A 23,304-nucleotide genomic window follows, 5' to 3' on the forward strand; every position below is an offset into this window, starting at 1 on the left:
CCTCCATCCCTCCTCCTTACTGGTTGATCTCAATACAGGGTTATTTTTTATGGATAACTGGCATTCATATCAGTCAGCAGACTAGACATATTTATGAGGCTTCTCAATACACAGTATTACTGAATGTTGCATTCCGACACTGCACCAATTCTGACAGTATCTAAAGCTCCAATAAAGGGTCTACAATGAAGGGGTCTGCCAAGCTTCCTGCCATCCAGGACCTATATAATAGGAGGTGTCAGAGGAAAGCCCCAAAAATTGTCAGAGACTCCAGTCACCCTAGTCATAGACTGTTTTCTCTGCTACCGCATGGAAAGCGGTATCGGAGCGCCAAGTCTAGGACCAAAAGGCTCCTTAACAGCTTCTACCCCCAAGCCATAAGACTGCTGAACAATTAATCAAATGGTCACTGGACTATTTACATTGACCCCCCCTCCATTTGTTTTGTACACTGCTGCTACTCGCTGTTTATTATCTATGCATAGTCACTTCACCCCTACATACATATACAAATTACCTCAACTAACCTGTACCCCAGCACACTGACTCGGTACAGGTACCCCCTGGATATAGCCTCATTATTGATATTTTATTGTGTTAATTTTTTAGAATTTTTTACTTTAGTTTATTTGGTAAACATTTGCTTAACTCTTCTTGAACTGCACTGTTGGTTAAGGGCTTGTAAGTAAGCATTTCATGGTAAGGTCTACACTTGTTGTATTCGCGCATGTGACAATTAAAGTTTGATTTAATTTGATTTTACATGACTGGTATAACCATGTGTAAACTATTATGGAGGAAATGCTACCATAAGTTTGTTAAATTGATCAACATCAGCTGTTTGTAACAGAAATTGTCAAGCGAAGATATGAATCCATGAATTGCAATATACATAATTCCATAAGTGACCTGTTATAATTATATATGGAAGCAAATGCAGTGTTCAGTAGGCACCCGGATGGTGAAATCATGTGATGATAAACCATAAGCCTGTACTGAAAAATGAGATTGAGTGAGATTGCTTTATATAGGACTGTGATACTGATGAATGGACTTGAGGTTGGGTCAAATGTGTACTTTCAGATTCCACTCATTCATGTTGTTTAAAGTAGAGAAGTTCAAAAAGGGGAAGTTGTACCGAAATGGAATGCACCACTGATGCTGCACTGATCTGTTCCCTAAAGTTAACTTTTAGAACATAGCCCTTAATGTTTGAGCCATAATGTCATTACTAATGGAGTGAGTCTGGGCTGGGACACACTGGGAGAAAGCAACAACATTCTCTAAACGACTTTCTGATTAAAGCTAATTCAGATGTCACCGCTCTGTGTCTTAAAATACCACAAGTTCCCTGGTTCTTTTGGAGGAGGTATTTGCCTGATTTCTCTCCATTTAGCCTGAAAAAGCCTGTGATTAGTCTAAGTGGAAGGTCCTTGCAAGAATTCAACTCCACTCCAGCCATGCTGCTTTCACTCAGTGAGATCTGACTTAACTTGAACTGTTGCCAGGCAAAAAAGAAGAAGCGCACATGACAGTAGGTCATGTCATTCCCATGTGATTGGTTGATAATTGCCATGTTTGGAATGATGGGAAATTCTTTGGGATCTGTGCCGGTCAGTGCTATCCGGGATCCATGGGAAGTTGCTACCATAAAACCTTCAATTTAAACTCTACACTTACCCTAACCATAACCATAACTATTATCTAACCCTAACGTTAACCCTTACCTTAACCATTTTAAACGTCAACTTCAATGAGGTAGGGACGCCCCCATTGGAGGGCTTACCATTAAGCAGAAGAGGCAATTGCCTCAGGCCTCACATCATTAAGGAGCCTCATAAGCTGGGCATAAAAAACATTTAAAAAACCTGTAGCTGCATTCCACTGCAACACAGTGCATTAAAAAACTGCTGTACAGTTATGACTGTGGTTTACCATTCCAATGCAACACCAACACGTAGGCAATGTTCTTAAAATGGTATGTCCTCGAGGGCAACACATTTTAGAAACTGTTACAGTATACTGCTATCAATAGCTGAAAAACAATGTTGCTATAGTTATGGTACATCATGCTCCTCCCATGTTCTAACAAACATAATGTTTCAGTGATGCTGACTCAGATGATGAGGAGGAAATGAAAAGTGTGACCTATAACCCACCCCTCCCCCTACCTGGCCCCTGCCCCCTCCCTTGCCCCTGTTGCCCCTGTCCTTGGCCCTGCTCCTGCACAGGTCTGTGTAGCTGAACAGCGGGAGAGTATCTACTTCCTGACTCAGCAAACAAGAGCGGCTCTGCTCTGCTCCTCTGTCTGTCTGTGTCCTACCAGGCAGCCCTGACAGCGTTCAATAGAGAGCTCCAAAGGCAGGCTGCAGCTCTGTGGTCGGGGCGCTCCCCTGCATCTGTTTCTGCCTTGCTTATGAACAAACTTGGTCCTGGGGCCCCCCCGGTGAACGTTTTGTTTTTGCTCTAGCACTACACAGCTGATTAAAAATAAGGAAATCTTGATGATGAGGTGGTTGTTTGAATCCGATGTGTAGTGCTAGGGGAAAAACTAAACGTCATGGGCAATGTTCACTCAAATCTTCTGCTCTATGGACTGCTTCACCAGCAGCTGCAGCAGCAGTGCTGCCCCCTTTAAACAGCTGCTCTGCTATAGCACTACTATACTGACAAACAAAACCACACAGGAGTTCAGTTTGTCATTATCATTAATTCAGTCATATAACATTTTGATTTAAGTTCTAATGTAGCTTGGCGAGTTTATGATCATTCATGATATACAGCAGATAAATGCAACTTTATCATTTGTAAATTGATGGTAAATAGTTTGTGATCAATGCTACTTTTTTATTAATATATCAAATAAACTCAGTGAGCAGACCATGGGCTTCACTCACACGATTTAAACCAAAACTTCACTTTTTACAAATGTCATCTTCCCTTCGGTATTGTGTGTGTGTGTGTGTGTGTGTGTGTGTGTGTGTGTGTGTGTGTGTTAGTGTGCCACTTCTGAGCTATGCTTCACCGCAGAGCCATCAATAAACAAGTCTTAGAATGAAAACAACAAAGATGTTCTCAGTGTTAAGAGTTTTAGTAGTAATGTGCTCAGTAAATGAGACATAATGAGTATATATGGGAGAAGGAGAAAGGGAAGGGGTAGTTAGGCATCATATACTAAATATGTACGCCACCAAATCAAACACTAGGGTTCCCGACAGTGACATTGTCTACTGAAATCACTTACTGTAATAGGTAGCAAACATGTTTAGGCGGGGGACAACAGCCCTTGGTGGGGCGCGTTCTAGGTATTACTAAGGGAAACACAGTGTCCATATTGTATACTTTGAGACTGTCTGAGGCAGTTTTATTTAGGTCTTCTTTTTGCTACATTACACTGCATACTTTCATGTCCTGGTTGCTGTCATGTCATTCTAGTGTTTTCACTATGAATCCATTTAAGAGAAAAATCTGATCGGCTCACCACTTGTATAGTGGAGCTGAAAGGTAATTATCAGTCAGCTGTAGGCTCCAAATAGGTTCCGCATCTCTCCAAAAGTACAGCAACACGCAAAGACTGACGCCAATTCATTTGAATACTAAAAAGTTAATTCAAACTTCCATAACACCTTTCTGGGCTAGATGAATATACAAATCACCTTATGAGGGGATAAACACAGTCCAGTAGGTGGGGAAAGTCACAAAACAACTCTCTTCATATAAATTTGCTCATTGTGAAACCTGATCGTTTTGGAAATGTAATTGTATATGCATGATTGCACATTCATGGGAAAATATGAAGAACAATCTTAAGTGTTACCATGAGTGTTAAATCATGGTATTTAGGCAAGTATTTATAGCTTGGTGATAGTATGAAGGATCTTGGGAGAGTCAAAAATGTCCAGAAAGCCCCTTGTTATTACAAGTAATAACTTTGAAGATCAACTATGACTTTCCAAAGATGATCCAATAACATGAGTTAAATAAGTCTTCAATATAGGACATGGAAATCACAAGGCTTGTATCAACATGACTGTCCCAGAGTCTGTCACGTAACAAGCCACTCATATCTCCATCTCCCTCTTCACTCTCCTTTACATGAAAACCGGCTCACTTGGTCCATTATCTCAACCTTTCTGACTGACAGTCTGATATAAACCTGTCAGTATCCCCTTTAAATCCCCCACATGCTCTCAACCTCTAATAATAGTTCTAACATGAGAGGCAGAGCAGTGTGGTTGTTTTGTGGAGAGATGGTTGGTGGTGGTAGGGCTGGAGATGGCTGGGGCAGTGTCCTCTCTCTCCTTTGCCTCCTGGACAGGGCTCAGTGTTTGGCTGGGCCAGCCAGGCCAGATAAAAATTAGGGCCACTCTAATCTTATCAGCGTCAGCGTTGGTGTTATTTCCGTTGGCACCCGGTAACACTGCTGTTTGCTCTGGAATGGCCTCTCTGCTACCACACGGCTGGGGGGCCACTTATCAGTGTGAATAAAGTGCTTCAAACGAGAACGTGACCACCCAGCTGTCCGGTCGCCTCCATGAAAAACATGGCACCGCAAAAAAATCCCCCCTCAACAGTGCCAGAGCGACTGCCTGGCGGCATAAAAAATAAAAAAAATACATGTGCTCATTGTCACATTAGTGCAGAGAAATGTGTTGTTTTACAGGGTCAGCCATAGTAGTATGGCGCCCCTGGAGCAAGTTAAGGTTAAGTGCTTTGCTCAAGGTCACATCCACACATTTTTCACCTTGTCAGCTAGGTTACTCAAACCAGCGACCTTTCAGGTAACTGGCCCAACGCTCTAACCACTAGGCTACCTGCATCACCAGAGCATGACATTACTGTACAACAGTACAGTACAGATATTACACACAGTTAATGAACTGTCCTGTAGAAAGAGAGGGAGTGCCTATAGTTTATAGACCTTTCCGTTCTCTCGTTCTTGGAACTACAGTAGATTTATACAAGACACTAGAGAGCAGGACATATATTCATTTTATTTAATAGGGATGCAGACCAACCTCCCCTCCAACCTCCAAAAAAGGGGTCAGGAACAGCCGCCAAGAGCTGAGAGTCCAACACATAAGCATGCACGCGCATACGCACAGTCTGGAAGTGTGACTGTCTCATGTTTCTGCCACCCTTGAAGTTTGAATTATACTGTTAGGTTACTTGAGCTTGAGTTTCCAATAAAATCTCTCAGAATCCATCAGTAGAATGGCTATGACAATCAGTAGATCAACATAGTGGATCAGATCAATCAACCAGTAAATGGTGTGTTTGTAACAAAGGAATTAGAAAATGTTGAGACTGTCTCCAATCACCATCTTGTTGTAACTGGAATTTGGAAGCTATTACAATCACAGTGAGTGCTTGGAGTCATTGTCAGCAAATGTCTATCAAGTTGATGGATTTTGACAATAAATCCTCAAAATGGCTTGTTTAGCAATTCTAACCACACTTCACATTTCTGTGACCTGTTTTCATTCCTGCTTTGATTTTGCACAGATCCCGGGCGGGTTTCAGATTGTATGTAGACAAACATTTGTTGACCATTGCAAAAGTCAGTCGGTCTTTACACATTTATACAAGTTCTGCCTCATTATCATGCTTTGACAGAACTCTGCATTGAAACAAAAAGAGAGAGAGAGGAGTGGCTATCCTGGCCACCACAGCAAAAACGTTTGCCTCCCTGATTAGAGAACATGTCCAATGCTGGAGCACCTTATCTCCCAGTCATGTTACTGGGTGACCTACTGTATGAGGAATGGCCTGGAAAAAAGTGATAACACATTCCCTCATGCTGAGGTTATTTCCTGGCCCCATCATGCAGCTGGGTCTGGATCTGCCTATGGACCAGTTCAGGGGAGATGGGCTTGAAACATACCGCTACGGTAACACAATGGCAGTCAAGAGCATATCACACAGAATGATCCACTCTAGAAAGGAACTGTGCCATGGATCTTCTCACATGACCCTAAAGGGACAGTGCTATCAAAACCGTGATTTTACTGTATTTTTAAAAAATATATATATAACTTCCGACTTCATCTGTATATATATATATATATATATATATATATATATATATATATATATATATGAGGAATTATACAGATGAGGTCAGAAGTTTACATACACTTAGGTTGGAGTCATTAAAACTAGTTTTTCAACCACCACAAATTTCTTGCCAAACTATAGATTTGGCAAGTTGGTTAGGACATCTACTTTGTGCATGACACAAGTAATTTTTCCAACAATTTTTTTACAGACAGATTATTTCAATTATAATTCACTGTATCACAATTCCGGTGGGTCAGAAGTTTACATACACTAAGTTGACTGTGCCGTTAAACAGCTTGGAAAATTCCAGAAAATTATGTCATGGCTTTAGAAGCATCTGATAGGCTAATTGATATCATTTGAGTCAATTAAAGGTGTACCTGTGGATGTATTTCAAGGCCTACCTTCAAACTCAGTGCCTCTTTGGCTTGACATGATGGGAAAATCAAATGAAATCAGCCAAGACCTCAGAAAAAAAATTGTAGACCTCCACAATCCTGGTTTATCCTTGGGAGCAATTTCTAAATGCCTGAAGGTATCACGTTCATCTGTAAAAACAATAGAACGCAAGTATAAACACCATGGGACCACGCAGCCGTCATACCGCTCAGAAACGAGATGCGTTCTGTCTCCTAGAGATGAACGTACTTTGGTGCGAAAAGTGCAAATCAATCCCAGAACAACAGCAAAGGACCTTGTGAACATGCTGGAGGAAACAGGTACAAAAGCATCTATATCTACAGTAAAACAAGTCCTATATCAACTTAACATAACCTGAAAGGCCGCTAAGCAAGGAAGAAACCACTGTTCCAAAACCACCATAAAAAGCCAGACTACGGTTTGCAACTGCACATGGGGACAAAGATCGTACTTTTTGGAGAAATGTCCTCTGGTCTGATGAAACAAAAATAGAACTGTTTGGCCATAATGACCATTGTTATGTTTGGAGGAAAAAGGGGGAGGCTTGCAAGCCGAAGAACACCATCACAACCGTGAAGCACGGGTATGCAGCATCATGTTGTGGGGGTGCTTTGCTGCAGGAGGGACTAGTGCACTTCACAAAATAGATGGCATCATGAAAATTATGTGCATATATTGAAGCAACATCTTCATGAAGTTAAAGCTTGGCCGCAAATGGGTCTTCCAAATGGACAATGACAGAAAGCATACTTCCAAATTTGTGGAAAATGGCTTAAGGACAACAAAGTCAAGATATTTGAGTGGCCATCACAAAGCCCTGACCTCAATCCCATAGAAAATTTGTGGGCAGAACTGAAAAAGCGTGTGCGAGCAAGGAGGCCTACAAACCTGATTCAGTTACACCAACTCTGTCAGACTTCAACAGTATATACACATACAATACCAGTCAAAATTTTGGACACACCTACGAATTCCAGGGTTTTTCTTTATTTTTACTATTTTCTACATTGTAGAATAATGGTGAAGACATCAAAACTATGAAATAACACACATGGAATTATGTAGTAACCAAAAACGTGTTAAACAAATGAAAATCTATTTTATATGTGAGATTCTTCAAAGTAGCCACCCTTTGCCTTGATGAACACATATTGTGAAATGCTTACTTACAAGCCATTAACCAACAATGCAGTTCAAGAAAGAGTTAAAAAAAGATTGACTAAATAAACTAAAGTTTAAAAAAAAAGAAAAAAAGTAACACAATAAAATGACAATAACGAGGTTATAGACAGGGAGTACCGGTACCGAGTCAATGTGCGGGGGTACGGGTTACTTGAGGTAATTTGTACATGTAGGTATGAGTGACTACGCATAGATAATAGTCAGCGCGTAGCAGCAGTGTAAAAACAGGGGGTGTCAATGTAAATAGTCCAAAAGGCCATTTGATTAATTGTTCAGTAATCTTCTGGCTTGAGGCTAGAAGCTGTTGAGGAGCCTTTTGATTCTGGACTTGGTGCTCTGGTACCGCTTGCCGTGCGGTAGCAGAGAGAACAGTCTATGACTGGGTGACTGGAGTCTTGACAATTTTTGGGGCCTTCCTTTGACACTGCCTCGTAAATAGGTTCTGGATGGCAGGAAGCTTGGCCCCAGTAATGTTCTGGGCTATATGCACTATCCTCAGTAGCGCCTTACGGTCAGATGCCGATCAGTTGCCATACCAGGCGGTGATGCAACTGATCAGGATGCTCTCGATGGTGTAGCTGTATAACTTTTTGAGGATCTGGGGACCCATGACAAATCTTTTCAGTCTCCTGAGGGGGAAAAGGTGTTGTCGTGCCTTTTTCACAGCTGTCTTGGTGTCTTTAGACCATGATAGTTCATTGGTGATGTGGACACCAAGGAACTTGAAGCTCTCGACACGGTCCACTATACGCCTTTTCCTATAGTCCACGATCAGCTCCTTTGTCTTGCTCACATTGAGGGAGAGGTTGTTGTCCTGGCACTGGTCTCTGACCTCCTCCCTGTAGGCTGTCTCATTGTTGTTGGTGATCAGGCCTGCAACTGTTGTGTCATCAGTCGTGGGTGAACAGGGAGTACAGGACAGAACTAAGAATGCTCCCCTGAGGGGTCCCAGTGTTGAGGATCAGTGTGGCAGATGTGTTGTTGCATGGGGGCTGCCCGTCAGGAAGTCCAGGATCCAGTTGCAGAGGGAGCTGTTTAGTCCCAGGGTCCTTAGCTTAGTAATGAGCTTTGTGGGCACTACGGTGTTGAACGCTGAGCTGTAGTCAATGAACAGCATTCTCATATAGGTGTTCCTTTTGTCCAGGTGGGAAAGGGCAGTGTGGAGTGCAATTGAGATTGTGTCGTCTGTGGATCTGTTGGGGGCAGTATGCAAATTGGAGTGGGTCTAGGGTTTCCGGGATGATGGTGTTGATATGAGCCATGACTAGCTTTCAAAGCACTTCATGGCTATCGACGTGAATGCTATGGGGTGGTAATCATTTAGGCAGGTTACCTTCACTTTCTTGGGCACAGGAATTATGGTGGTCTGCTTGAAACACATAGGTATTACAGACTCGGTCAGGGGAAGGTTGAAAATGTCAGTGAAGACACTTGCCAGTTGGTCGGGGGAATGCTTTGAGTACACGTCCTGGTAATCCATCTGGCACTCTTTTAATCACTGCATTCTTATCGGCAGACTCAACAGCCTTGGCTTCTCAAATGACGGCCTCACCTGGTTCACCAACTACTTCTCATATAGTTCAGTGTGTCAAATCAGAGGGCCTGTTGTCTGGACCTCTGGCTGTCTCTATTGGGGTGCATTAGGGCTCAATTTTCGGGCCGACTCTTTTCTCTGTATATATCAATGATGTCGCTCTTGCTGCTGGTGATTATCTGATCTATCTCTACGCAGACGACACCATTCTGTATACATCTGGCCCTTCTTTGCACACTGTGCTAACAAACTTCCAAACAAGCTTCAACTCCATACAACTCTCCTTCTGTAGCCTCCAACTGCTTTTAAATGCTAGTAAAACTAAGTGCATGCTCAAACGATTGCTGCCCGCACCCTCCTGTCCGACTAGCATCACTACTCTGGACGGTTCTGACCTAGAATATGTGGACAAATACAATTACCTAGGTGTCTGGTTAGACTATAAACTTTCCTTCCAGACTCACATTAAGCATCTCTCTAAAATTAAATATAGAATCAGCTTCCTTTTTCACAACAAAGCCTCCTTCACTCATGCTGCCAAACATACCCTCGGAAAACTGACTATCCTACCGATCCTTGACTTCGGCGACGTCATTTACAAAATAGCCCCCAACACTCTACTCAGCAAACTGGATGTCGTCTATCACAGTGCCATCCGTTTTATCACCAAAGCCCCATACACTACCCACCACTGCGACCTCTATGCTCTTGTTGGCTGGCCCTCACTAAATATCCGTCACCAAACCCACTGGCTCCAGGTCATCTATAAGTCTTTGCTAGGTAAAGTCCCACCTTATGTCAGCTCACTGGTCACCATAGCAACATCCACCCATAGCACGGGCTCCAGCAGGTATATTGCACTGGTCATCCCCAAAGCCAACACTTCCTTTGGCTGCCTTTCCATCCAGTTCTCTGCTGCCAATGACTGGAATGAATTGCAAAAATCTCTGAAGCTGGAGTCTTATATCTACCTCTACGGAGAGTGTGATCACACAGTCGTCCGAAACAGCTGATGCTCTCATGCATGCTTCAGTGTTGCTTGCCTAAAAGCGAGCATAAACCAATAATAAAGAGAGTTCCAAACCTCTCTGCCAATAACAGCTCATTTTCATTTTTCCCCTCCCCACTCAAAACACTGAGTATGTTTACATGCACACTAATAGTTCGATATTATACTGAATATGGAAGAAGGCCGAGTATGGCATTAGTCATGTATAAGGTTGCAAAGGGTCGGAAACATTCCGGTAAATTTTCCATGGGAAGTTAAGCCTGGGAATTTGGGGAATTTTGCTTGAATTCATCAAAGAAGTTAGATTATAACAGTGCACCTTTTTTTGTGGGATACACATAAGGCAATTCTAGGTCTTGTGGCATATTTTGGTTAAACTATCCCCAATTCAATGGAATTGCAACAGTCTGCATGCACAGTGCACTCTTCCAACACATGTACAGCTGATTCTCAAGACCATGCACCCTAATGAGATGCTATTGAGCCCACACTACTACGCTGTCTGAGCCAAGGACTACATGCTTTCTGGTAAGTTTGATTACAATACTGGGTGGGGTGGATATTTTTTAAATGACATACATGATTTCTTGTTAACTTGTAAATAGAAGACAACAGCAAAGTGGGTTTCTGCTAGTTAGTTTTTAATATCATGTGGGTTTTAGCTTGCTTGAGCCTGCTAACCGAGTGTTAATTCACCTGTTCCCATACATGCTTCATTTAAAAAAAAATGTATCTTACAAAGGATTTGTTTAATCTAACTGCTTAACTATTTATCTGTACAGGGAATTTTTAAAATCTTTTTTTTACATAATACATTTGAATCTTCACAGGAAAATGCCAGGGGAACTATCTGATGTGTGGAGACATTTCACTGCAGATAATGTAGAAGGAAAAGCTGTGTACATTTGCAACAAAAAGCTGTGAAGAATGATACAAAAATGCAGAATCACCTGGCCAAGTTCATAATGTTCCCTCAGCGCTCACAACAAGCAACCTCTGACAAAAGTCCCTCTGGTTCAACATTTTCACATCTAATTAAAGTAGACACCTTATTGATAGCAACAGCCTATGCTCCTCCTGGAATCAGAAGTTTTTTTGACTCAATGGAGGAACATAGTCAGAGAAATGCAAATTAATGTCTTGCTCAAGCTGTGTGTGCAACTGGTTCACCACTGATGCTCACAAACAATGTGTATTGGAAGAGATTTTTGAATGTTCTTCGCCCAGCATACTCCCTTCCATCCAGACATGCTTTATCTACTCATTTGCTGGATGCAGAGTTCAACAGAGTTCAAGTGAAGGTCAAGCAAATCATAGAGAAAGCAGACTGTATTGCAATCATCTCTGATGGGTGGTCGAATGTTCGTGGGCAAGGAATAATTAACTACATCATCTCCATCCCTCAACCAGTATTCTACAAGAGCACAGACACAAGGGACAACAGACACACCGGTCTCTACATTCACTTTTGTTACATGGAGCGCCACCTTAAATGCACGATTTACACTGATGTCGAGTGGCTGCAAATACTTTGTTGTGCCCCCAGGAATCACAGCTGGAATTGAGTTTGTCCTCTTGATGGCTTCTTTCACATAATCTGTTATGTGGGCCCTCATGCTGTCCAACACGAGCAATGCCTTGTTCTTGTGAAAGAATCCTCCCGGTCGCTTGCCGTAACACTCCGTATGCCATTCATGCATTAGGCCTTCCGTCATCCATCTTTTCTTGTTGACTTTCATAACAATTCCTCTCTGGAACTTTTCTTTTGGCATCGTCATGCGTTTAAAAATCAACATCGGTGGAAGCTTTTCTCCCGATGCCGTGCAGCTCAGAACACAGGTGAAGTGCGTTTTTTCATGCCCAGTTGTTTTCAGCGTGACGGATGATTCGCCTTTCCTGTTGACAGTCCGAGTGAGAGGCAGGTCAAACGTCAGAGGAACCTCATCCATATTTATGATGTCGTGCGGGCCGATGGAATGCTCCGCTATCTTTGCATCAGTGAATTTGAAACTTTTCCTCGTAGTCGGGAGGGAGCTGCTGACACAAAGTCGTCCGTACCCTGATGGACAGGCCCTTACGTCTCATAAATCTTAGACACCACGATGGTCCACCTCTAAAATCCTCAAACTTCATTGCGGTGGCGATTGTTTTGGCTTTCAGTCGGATCTGCACAGTTGAAACATCTCGGCCGTCTGCTCTCTGTGTGTTGACCCAGTCTTCAAGCTCATTTTCTAGTTCGGGCCATCTGCTTTTCTTCCCTCTGAAAGCTTTTGTTGTCTTTTTGCACTGAATCAGTTCCTCACGCTGCTGTTTCCAACGTCTTATCATCGACTCATTAAGGCAAAGCTCCCGTGCAGCAGCTCTATTTCCTTTTCCAACAGCCAGATCGATCGCCTTCAACTTGAAAGCTGCATCATATGCATTTCTCGGTGTCTTTGCCATGATGAGGGTGACAAAATGACTACCGTAATCAGAATGATGGGAAGTTTGAGCGCGCTCGATTTACGTCACATTATGTGACAGTGCTCAGTTTTTTGGCGGCATGAATCTTGTGAAAGCGGGGAAAAATCCATAAATTAGCCGCATCATTGTATAAGCCGCGTGGGGAAAAAGTAGCGGCTTATAGTCCGGAAATTACGGTATCATTTTATAGATGTATGTTTAAAACATTTTTAGGAGATGCGATGGATCATTGGGGATCATTCAATATTCCCTTTCTTTTGTTGTTCAGTGAAATCATCCCATGTTTAGAGTCAACTCATTTTAATAAAGTAACTAAATTGTTCCAATTCTATTGGAAGGATTTAATCATTTGCAATTATGTCTACTTATGATAAGGTAAAAGGTTTATGTTTCTGTCTCCACATGGTAAAAATATCCAATGCAAAAAACATCTACATTTAAATGGTATTAATATAAATGTGAATATATTCCTGTTAATTCCCATATTCCCATTAAAAGTTTCCACCTCTGAATATTCCCCAAAATGTGCAACCCTAGTCATGTAAACACCTTACTCTACTTATCTTAAATCGGTGCAAGGTCATAATTGTAGTAACCATACGCTGATTAAAACACCTGGTTTTCTGAGCAATCTTTTAAATTATTAGGACAAATGATTCAACAGCTAAATCGGCATTCCAGCTATGTATTTGATCTGTGCATGTTCCAGCACCGGTAGTGAGTTCGGAACAACTGAAAGTATGCATCATATAAATAGCTTTCACATGCAAACTTTATATTTCCAAACTATTCGCAAAAATAACATGGTCACTGTGGTAAAACGTTTATTTTGATTGAGTATTTTCTGCACTTAACAAACGTCCCATCAGTAGCCTGATTATAGATGTGTCCATGTAGACAGGATTGATTATTAGGATAAACTTTCTTCTTGCAAAGCATGTAAATGTTTAAACAAACTATTATATTAAACTGACTATCCACTCTCAGAAAGTCCTAGAAAAATGATTGCTTGAGAAATTGCTAAATTTTATTCATTTTTGACCATTTTAATCAAAAACAATAAGGTAACAGTAAGGTACTTAATTGTTACACCGGAATATTGATTGATATTGAGATAAAAATGGCAGCATTGGACCTTTAAGACACCTACAGTACCGGAGACATTTTACACAATCTGATATGCTAAATACATCTAAATAAGGGGTGGTTCTGTCGAAGTAGAGGTGCAGCGGGGAGAGGAAAGGAGTTATTCCATTCTCTTATAATAATTAGGTGATTAGATTGAATGAAATGGCAAGACAGAGAGAAAATCTCCCAATCAGAAACACAATAAGTAAAATAATATCTACTGTTTTTTGGGGTTTAACTCTCTCTTCACTTGCGTAATGGGAAGGGAACACCCTAGTGTTGATATTTGTTTTGGGCAAAGAATGTTATCAATCATGGTGAATTTACTTGTTGTATAGCAGCAAGTGTTTTTAATTTGACTGAAATTGGGTAACTGGATTTATATTCATTATTCAGGAATGCAATATAATAACCCAGAAGTCCTTGGGAATCTTAGGAATCGCCAAACCGTGAGAACCCCCTCAGTGATCTTCCAGCAGAGATTCTGCTGGGTAGCAGAAATGTAATGGTGTGGAATCTAAATAGAAACTGTTTAAGACTAAGATTTTTAAAAACACTCTCTAGAGCCGGATCAAGAGCTACAATTTAATATAACTTCAGGCACTTATAAACCAGTATTTTCACACTCACAGCGTCATTGTTTCCATCTTTTTAAAGGCAGTGCAGCATAACTGCCCTTTGCCCAAGGCTGATGACTAGCAGTTTGCCTCTGGCAAGGACTGCAAACACATTCCCACTTGCAGAACTCTCTTCTCATTCAACCGTGTGGGTCAGTCTTTTCAGTGAGAAGACAGAGGGCCTGCTACTGGCTGAGCTCAAGCAGACAGGCACAAACAAATAGGACTACACTTCCTGACACAGTCTTGCCTCTTCTCTTTGACCATCATATGGTATTGCATCACATGCCGCGCCACACAACACACGAATCAACAGCCTCCACTGTTACCACAGATCACAGGGATCGCAGGGCCCCGGGTAAAACAACAATAACACATCATCATGTGTCTGGTTACTCATTTGCAGAAAGCAAGGCAGTCAGAGGGGCTACATTTAGTTGATGTGAAAAACAAAGCCTCGTGAGGATTTTTTGTCTTTACTCATGCTGAGCCAAGCAGACAGGAGGCCTGGCACTTATTTTCAGAATGGACCTTTGGTATAAGAGATTGGACTCACATGATGTTGGAGTGTTGTTGTTTTTCATAACAGCAATAACACCTTTGATTGATTTTGATTAGGCCTATAGAGTGTGATCTCTCTTGATCCCCTAAACATTTACCATTCAAGTTCTATTGCTGAGCTCCTACATACCTTTCCATGGTGGAGTGCTTTCAGAAAGTACTCACACCCTTTGACTTTTTCCATATTTTGTTGTGTTCCAGCCTGGATTTAAAATGGGTTACATTTATATTTTTTGTCACTGGCCTACACACAATACCTCAAAATGTCAAATTTGGTTTATGTTTTTCAAAATCTTGACAAATTATTTACAAATTAAAAGCTGAAATGTCTTGAGTCATTAAGTATTCAAACCCTTGTTCAGAAGCAAAAATTAGCTTAACAAGTCGCATAAGTTGCATGGACTCAGTCTGTGTGCAATAATAGTGTTTAACGTGATTTTTTAATGACTACCTCATCTCTGTACCCCATATATACAATTATATGTAAGGTCCCTCAGTTGAGCAATACATTTCAAACACAGATTCAACCACAAAGACCAGGGAGGTTTTCCAATGCCTCGCAAAGAAGGATATCTATTGGTAGATGGGTAAAAATAAAAAAAGCAGACACTGAATATCCCTTTGAACATGGTGAAGTTATTAATTACACTTTGGATGGTGTATCAATACACCCAGTCACTACAAAGATACTTGCATCCTTCCTAACTCAGTTGCCGGAGAGGAAGGAAACCGCTCGGGGATTTCATAATGAGACCAATGGTGACTTTTAAACAGTTACTGTACAGAGTTCAATGGCTATAATAAGATAAAACTGAGGATGGATCAACAACATTGTAGTTACACCACAATAGTAATCTAATTGACACAGTGAAAAGAAGAAAGCCTGTACAGAATAACATACTCCAAAACATGCATCCTGTTTGCAGCAAGGCACTAAAGTAATACTGCAGCAATGTGGTAAAGCAATTAACTTTTTGTCCTGAATACAAAATGCAATACAACACATTACTGAGTAGCAATCTCCATATTTTCAAGCATGATGGTGGCTGCATAATGTTATGGGCAGGGTTGGGTAGGTTACTTTCTAAATATAATCCATTATCGTTACTAGTTACCTGTCCAAAATTATAATCAGTAACGTAACTTTTGGATTACCCAAACTCAGTAATGTAATCTGATTTATATTCCGCTACTTTTAGATTACTTTCCCCTTGAGGCATTAAAAGAAGACAAAAATGTACGTTACCAATTGAATGACATCTATTGGAGAATAAATCAATGTTAAAGTTTACATAGCTGGCCATATATATGGGTGTTCAGTTTTACTTCATGGGTTGGTTATGTAGGCTTCTTCTAACCCATCTCTTTCTACTACATATAATAATACGATTCAATTATATCTTTACATTAAAACCAAAGTATATGATAATTCCAGTCATTGCAATAAATGTTATACCCCTTAATCTTCAAGAATAGGACTTGGAAATATGGAAGTATAGATTAGGCAAATTGTTTTACCTGAGCATGACCCCAAAACTAAGGATTTAACAGCCAGCCCTACTCTGTTGTTTATGATTTTGTTGTCATGGAGGACTGATTGGACTCATTGATTCGAGTTGAAAAATAAATGCTGAGCTCATGGAATGGCATGCTTTGAGCACTACTAAAAAGTGCTATTTACTTGTGAAAAATGAATGCCATATGCTGCATTTATCTTTCTTTTCGTGACACTTTGATATCTTGATAATATGCAGCTGTTTAAAGAGCAAATCCACAGATGAAACAATAACAAAATGGGCGCCCCGCTTCTGTTTTGGTAAAAAGCTGAGGGATGGGCCTGGAGAAATATAACCACTCACATATTAATAGACAGAGCTATAGGTGCAAGGATTGACCATCCATGATATCAGCCATTGAAAAATGTGCTCTTGCAACATCTGCATGGTGCGGATCCAAGCCTTTGGAATAAAAGTGGGGCTTTCATTGTTCAAACTAATTCATGCTGATGTAAAAGATTTTCATATGCCTAATGGACACAGGCTCAAACTTACACACTTTTGTTAGACTTAAAGGGCAGCAGGTAACCTAGTGGTTAGAGTGTTGGGCGAGTAAAGTTGCTGGATCAAATCCCCGAGCTGACAAGGTAAGAAACTGTTGTTCTGCCCCTGAACAACTGTTCCCCGGTAGGCTGTCATTGTAAATAAGAATTTGTTCTTAACTGACTTGCTTAATAAAAAAAAGGGGCAATCTGTAGTTGCTACATCCATTTTTGCTGGCCTTCTACGCAGTGTTGCAAAGAAAAAGACATATCTCAGACTGGCCAATGAAAAGAAAAGAATAAGATGGGCAAAAGACCAAAGACACTGGACAGAGGAACTCTGCCTAGAAGGCCGGCATCCCGGAGTCGCCTCTTCACTGTTGACGTTGAGACGGGTGTTTTGCAGGTACTATTTAATGAAGCTGCCAGTTGAGGACTTGTGAGGAGTCTGTTTCTCAAACTAGACGCTAACGGACTTGTCCTCTTGCTCAGTTGTGCACTGGGGCCTCCCACTCCTCTTTCTATTCTGGTTAGGGCCAGTTTGAGCTGTTTTGTGAAGGGAGAATTACACAGTGTTGTATGAGATCTTCAGTTTCTTGCCAATTTCTCGCATGGAATAGTCTTCCTTTCTCAGAACAAGAATAGACTGACGAGTTTCACATTTGATAAATTTCTTTGTTTCTGGCCATTTTGAGCCTGTAATCGAACCCACAACTGCTGATGTTCCAGATACTCAACTAGTCTAAAGAAGGCCAGTTTTATTGCTTCTTTAATCAGAACAACAGTTTTCAGCTGTGCTAACATTATTGCAAAAGTGTTTTCTAGTGATAAATTATCCTTTTAAAATGATAAACTTGGATTAGCTAACACAACGTGCCATTTTAACACAGGAGTGATGGTTACTGATAATGGGCCTCTGTACGCCTATGTAGATATTCCATAAACAATCTGCCGTTTCCAGCTACAATAGTCATTTACAACATTATCAATGTCTACACTGTATTTCTGATCAATTTGATGTTATTTGACTGGACAAAAAATGTGCTTTTCTTTCAAAAACAAAGACATTTCTAAGTGACACCAAACTTTTGAACGGTAGTGTGTATATATATATATACATATATTTTACAAATGTTAGAATTCTTCTTCCACTTTGACATTACAGAGTATTCTATGTAGATAGTTGACAAAAAAATACAATTACATCAATTTAAATCCCACTATTGTAACACAACATTTTGAAAAAGTAAAGGGGTGTGAATATGTTTTGAATGCACTGTACCTTGGGACACTGCAACGTGAAGCAACACAACAGGGTGAGACGTCCAATGTTCAGACATGAATGGCCGTGATTGGCTTAAAAGAGAAAAGGGCACTAAGGAGGGTGAGGAGGATTCCTCTTTTGTTCCTTCTCTGTCACCTAATCAATTTTCTTTGGCATGTGCTAAATAAAGTCATAAAGTGGTACTAATGTTTTAATACAGTGCCATGTGTCTGTGGCATGATTATGTCCCCCGTCCCTGGTATCCCCCGCTGGCACCCCTCATCAGCCAGGCAGAGGACAAACAGTTTCTCCAGAAAGAGTAGAGAAGAGACAAAAAAGAGAAGGGGAAGGAGGAGGGAAGGGCAGGTGGCGGCAGGGAAGAAGAGACAAGAAAGGAGGACAGCATGGCAGAAAGACCCTTCAGTCAAACACTTCTCCCAAGGTGCCTATATGACAGCCACACTTTCCCCTTTTAAATCCCCAACACCACAAGAAAGCATCCTGGAGGAAAGAAGAAGAAACAGAAGAAGGGGTGTTGAAAGTCTCCCCAACTGAAGGACTGCTGGGCTCAGCAAGTTAGAGATTACTGATTAGCCAATTGGATCCTGCAGTGTGGGGAGGCCTGCCTGTCTGTCTTTGACTTGGGAAAACAACATGAAAGGGAGCTGGCTGTTTTGTGAGAGGGACTTGAAAGCACGCTAGCTATCGGAGACATTAGCCTTATCAATGGCTGGTGCACTAGACCCAAGCTATATGAAGCACCAAGGGCACAGGGTTCCTAGCAGGGAGATTACACATTATATGGTCAGGAGGAGGGGCAACATAGAATCATAATAAAAAAAGAGTTTCAAACTAGCTGAGCAGGGCGAGTGCCAGGCGAGCTCCAAATGCCAGCCAGTTACTTTTGGCCTGCCTATCTGGTGGGACTGGCACAGGACTGCTGTGACTGGTGATACAGATCTGTCACATCTGCTAAGCCGGGCTGTCCTTGGGCGGCACATCAGATCCTCTCCAGGAAAAGAACTTGCTAACTCTGACTGGATCACTTGGTATACAGCCTGGTCAGAAGCTCTCTCACTCTCTTTGTCTCTTGAGCTCTCTCTATCTGAAACATGAACATGACACGTCTATCTTTTACAGTTTATACACTCACTGCTGATCGGGGTAGGAGCTCGGGTCAATAAGTGCAAATAGATCTTTCAATCATTTAAGAGACCACCATGATACTGTGGGATAAATCCTGTGTTGGGGAGTTAAGGGAGAGTTTTCCATTGGGCTCAAACCACCCGGCTAATCTGGTTAACTTGGGTCAAAAAGTCAGGTCTACAGGGGAGAGAGAATGAGAGTGCATTTTGATAGTGACAGAGTGACACATGCAACAACATTCTGAAAAGCCCTGTTACTTGATAGATTTAATTTATTTAACAATTTGTAAAATAAATACATAAGGGAACTCCTGCTGGTGACGCCTCCACATACAATTTAAGAAAATCATCAAGGGTAACACAATAAAGCTTAACAGCTTATATCCATTGTGGTTCTTTTGAAGAGGGAAAGGGGAAGGGGTACCGGTCATTATCATGTGTTCTGTACAGCCAGGAGAGGCAAAGTCAGTCACTAGCATGGTAGCCTGTAAACACTGTCCATGTGCTATCAAACTATGACACTGTATCACAGTCACCTGGCCATGACATAACATACTGTACAGTCACTTCTCTGTTGCAACCACATAACATCAAAGCAGTCAATGCTATGGCTTGCTACTGTACATGTACACAAATGGGCTAGGATAACCTGAGAGAAAATTAGCTCATGAAAAGCAAGGTAAAAGGTCGCTTGAACGGCTTAAAACTGATTGGAACAACAGACTTTATTCACGTCAGGAGTTTTGAGCACCGCTACACATCTTGTGCCACTATTTTTCCTATGCTAGTCAACATATTCTCAGAAATTGAATTTTTGAAATAAATGTAAAGGTCGAATTTGAGGAGAGTTTTTTGGTTTTCCGTAATCATTTGAACACTTCCATGAGGTCCCGCCACTTAAATAAAGATCAATAAGATCAAAAAGGAACAACATCTGCCATGAATTCACTGGTCACTGAAAACAAATGTCTTAATCACAATGTCACACTGAGATCCACAGGTTGCCCGTGATGTTTGCTGTATTTGCGGTGCACAAACACCTGGATCAAAGTGCAACAAATGAGCAGAACTCCTCTCCTCTCTTGCCATCACCTTCAGCGCTTTTTCTCTCTCTCAGCTGACTAGCTGGTACACCGTAGAGGGGCCAAAGTCCAGAAGCAGAAGAAAAACACATCCAAGGTCCTAGACTGCAGTACCTTCTAACCATACAACTGAAAAGCTCTTCTCTGAGCATGAGAAAAAAGGTGAGGGCACTCAGCAGCCTTTGATTGCCTTGGGCCTACAACGGGATCATATCCACATCCTGTACTAGGTGACTCAGTAGAAACAAAGTATTGGCAGTAGGAGTCAGACCTATTTATGCTCTATCATTATAAAAGGCATGTATTTAAAAAATAACTGCCTGGTCATCCTAAAGCTCCAACTTCTACTACTGTACTCTCTCTTTGAGGCCCTCATTCACTTATTTGCACATGATTTGGATTTGTCTTAAAAGAAAAATCACACCTCATTACATCATGAAATGATAAACAGAGAGAAATACCTCCACATCATGTGGTCCTGATTCGATTTGACGCCAGTCAGGTACGTTGTACAGTATGAGAAGTACAGCTATACTGAGTGCTGAGTGTGGTGTTGGGAGGGACAGGGGCAGGCAGGGAATAGGGGGATCAGAGATAGGAGTTCAAAGCAGACGTCGCCATCCCTCCATCCCTGAAGGGGGAAACGAAAACAGTTTGTTTGTCATCGATGTCATCCCAAGTCACCGCACTTAACTTGTTTTAGGCAGAGGAGATGCACTCCACAGTGATTTATTTGTTCAAGCCGTGCACCCCACGTGTGCCTCTCCGCTGACACTGTGCGCTAATGGCTCCCATATCAGGCGCATGCACTCAGTCGCCTCGGTCACATATGACTGCCATGCTTCCCCATCCAAGTGGCCTGGCCTCCACAGGGCCAGTCAATTAGTAACTAACTAGCAGGGGAAAGGAGAACAGGCTTCCGAGGGGCTCCCAGCAGGGTGCCTCTAACAGATTGGCTAGGGAAATGGATCTGTATTTACTAAAAGGCACATTCGGCAAGCACTGATGGTAATCTGACTTTAATTGAAGTGGTAAAGTGGGGATGTACGGGCTGGCTGGTGTGTGCGGGGGGAGCAGAGGAGCAGGGATGGGGGGGGGGGGGAACTAGAAATGTTATTAGAGGGAAAAATAAATGAATACAACTGTTGGACCAGGCATTGTGTATGGTTGTGGATCGTACATTGGTGAGATGCCATCCTCCTCATTCCTCAAATTCTCTCCCAATCTGGTGTTCTCTGGTTGGAGATGGAAGTGTTTGATAAGCAATTAGCTAGCCATATACAGTGCCTTGCGAAAGTATTCGGCCCCCTTGAACTTTGCGACCTTTTGCCACATTTCAGGCTTCAAACATAAAGATATAAAACTGTATTTTTTTGTGAAGAATCAACAACAAGTGGGACACAATCATGAAATGGAACGACATTTATTGGAAATTTCAAACTTTTTTAACAAATCAAAAACGGAAAAATTGGGCGTGCAAAATTATTCAGCCCCTTTACTTTCAGTGCAGCAAACTCTCTCCAGAAGTTCAGTGAGGATCTCTGAATGATCCAATGTTGACCTAAATGACTAATGATGATAAATACAATCCACCTGTGTGTAATCAAGTCTCCGTATAAATGCACCTGCACTGTGATAGTCTCAGAGGTCCGTTAAAAGCGCAGAGAGCATCATGAAGAACAAGGAACACACCAGGCAGGTCCGAGATACTGTTGTGAAGAAGTTTAAAGCCGGATTTGGATACAAAAAGATTTCCCAAGTTTTAAACATCCCAAGGAGCACTGTGCAAGCGATAATATTGAAATGGAAGGAGTATCAGACCACTGCAAATCTACCAAGACCTGGCCGTCCCTCTAAACTTTCAGCTCATACAAGGAGAAGACTGATCAGAGATGCAGCTAAGAGGCCCATGATCACTCTGGATGAACTGCAGAGATCTACAGCTGAGGTGGGAGACTCTGTCCATAGGACAACAATCAGTCGTATATTGCACAAATCTGGCCTTTATGGAAGAGTGGCAAGAAGAAAGCCATTTCTTAAAGATATCCATAAAAAGTGTCGGTTAAAGTTTGCCACAAGCCACCTGGGAGACACACCAAACATGTGGAAGAAGGTGCTCTGGTCAGATGAAACCAAAATTGAACTTTTTGGCAACAATGCAAAATATTATGTTTGGCGTAAAAGCAACACAGCTCATCACCCTGAACACACCATACCCACTGTCAAACATGGTGGTGGCAGCATCATGGTTTGGGCCTGCTTTTCTTCAGCAGGGACAGGGAAGATGGTTAAAATTGATGGGAAGATGGATGGAGCCAAATACAGGACCATTCTGGAAGAAAACCTGATGGAGTCTGCAAAAGACCTGAGACTGGGAAGGAGATTTGTCTTCCAACAAGACAATGATCCAGAACATAAAGCAAAATCTACAATGGAATGGTTCAAAAATAAACATATCCAGGTGTTAGAATGGCCAAGTCAAAGTCCAGACCTGAATCCAATCGAGAATCTGTGGAAAGAACTGAAAACTGCTGTTCACAAATGCTCTCCATCCAACCTCACTGAGCTCGAACTGTTTTGCAAGGAGGAATGGGAAAAAAATTCAGTCGCTCGATGTGCAAAACTGATAGAGACATACCCCAAGCGACTTACAGCTGTAATCGCAGCAAAAGATGGCGCTACAAAGTATTAACTTAAGGGGGCTGAATAATTTTGCACGCCCAATTTTTCCGTTTTTGATTTGTTAAAAAAGTTTGAATTATCCAATAAATGTCGTTCCACTTCATGATTGTGTCCCACTT

The 23,304-nt window shown here is 41.7% G+C and overlaps 1 protein-coding gene across 3 annotated transcripts in view; it reads right to left on the bottom strand.

Annotated features, from left to right (window-relative positions):
- The window catches only part of ccnd2a (cyclin D2, a), a 276,544-nt gene that overhangs the window by 130,960 nt on the left and 122,280 nt on the right, over positions 1-23,304 (bottom strand). For 2 of the 3 annotated variants that reach the window (XM_090211002.1, XM_090211016.1), the window contains exon 2: positions 6,465-6,608. The exons of the other annotated variant lie outside the window; for it this stretch is intronic. The gene's annotated coding sequence lies outside the window, so the exon portion shown is untranslated. The remainder of the gene's footprint in view (positions 1-6,464; positions 6,609-23,304) is intronic. 3 annotated transcript variants of the gene reach the window in all.

Source organism: Oncorhynchus mykiss, chromosome 2 (genome assembly GCF_057628025.1).
Source record: "Oncorhynchus mykiss isolate SJ-2025 chromosome 2, ASM5762802v1, whole genome shotgun sequence".
Taxonomy (NCBI): Eukaryota; Metazoa; Chordata; class Actinopteri; order Salmoniformes; family Salmonidae; genus Oncorhynchus; species Oncorhynchus mykiss.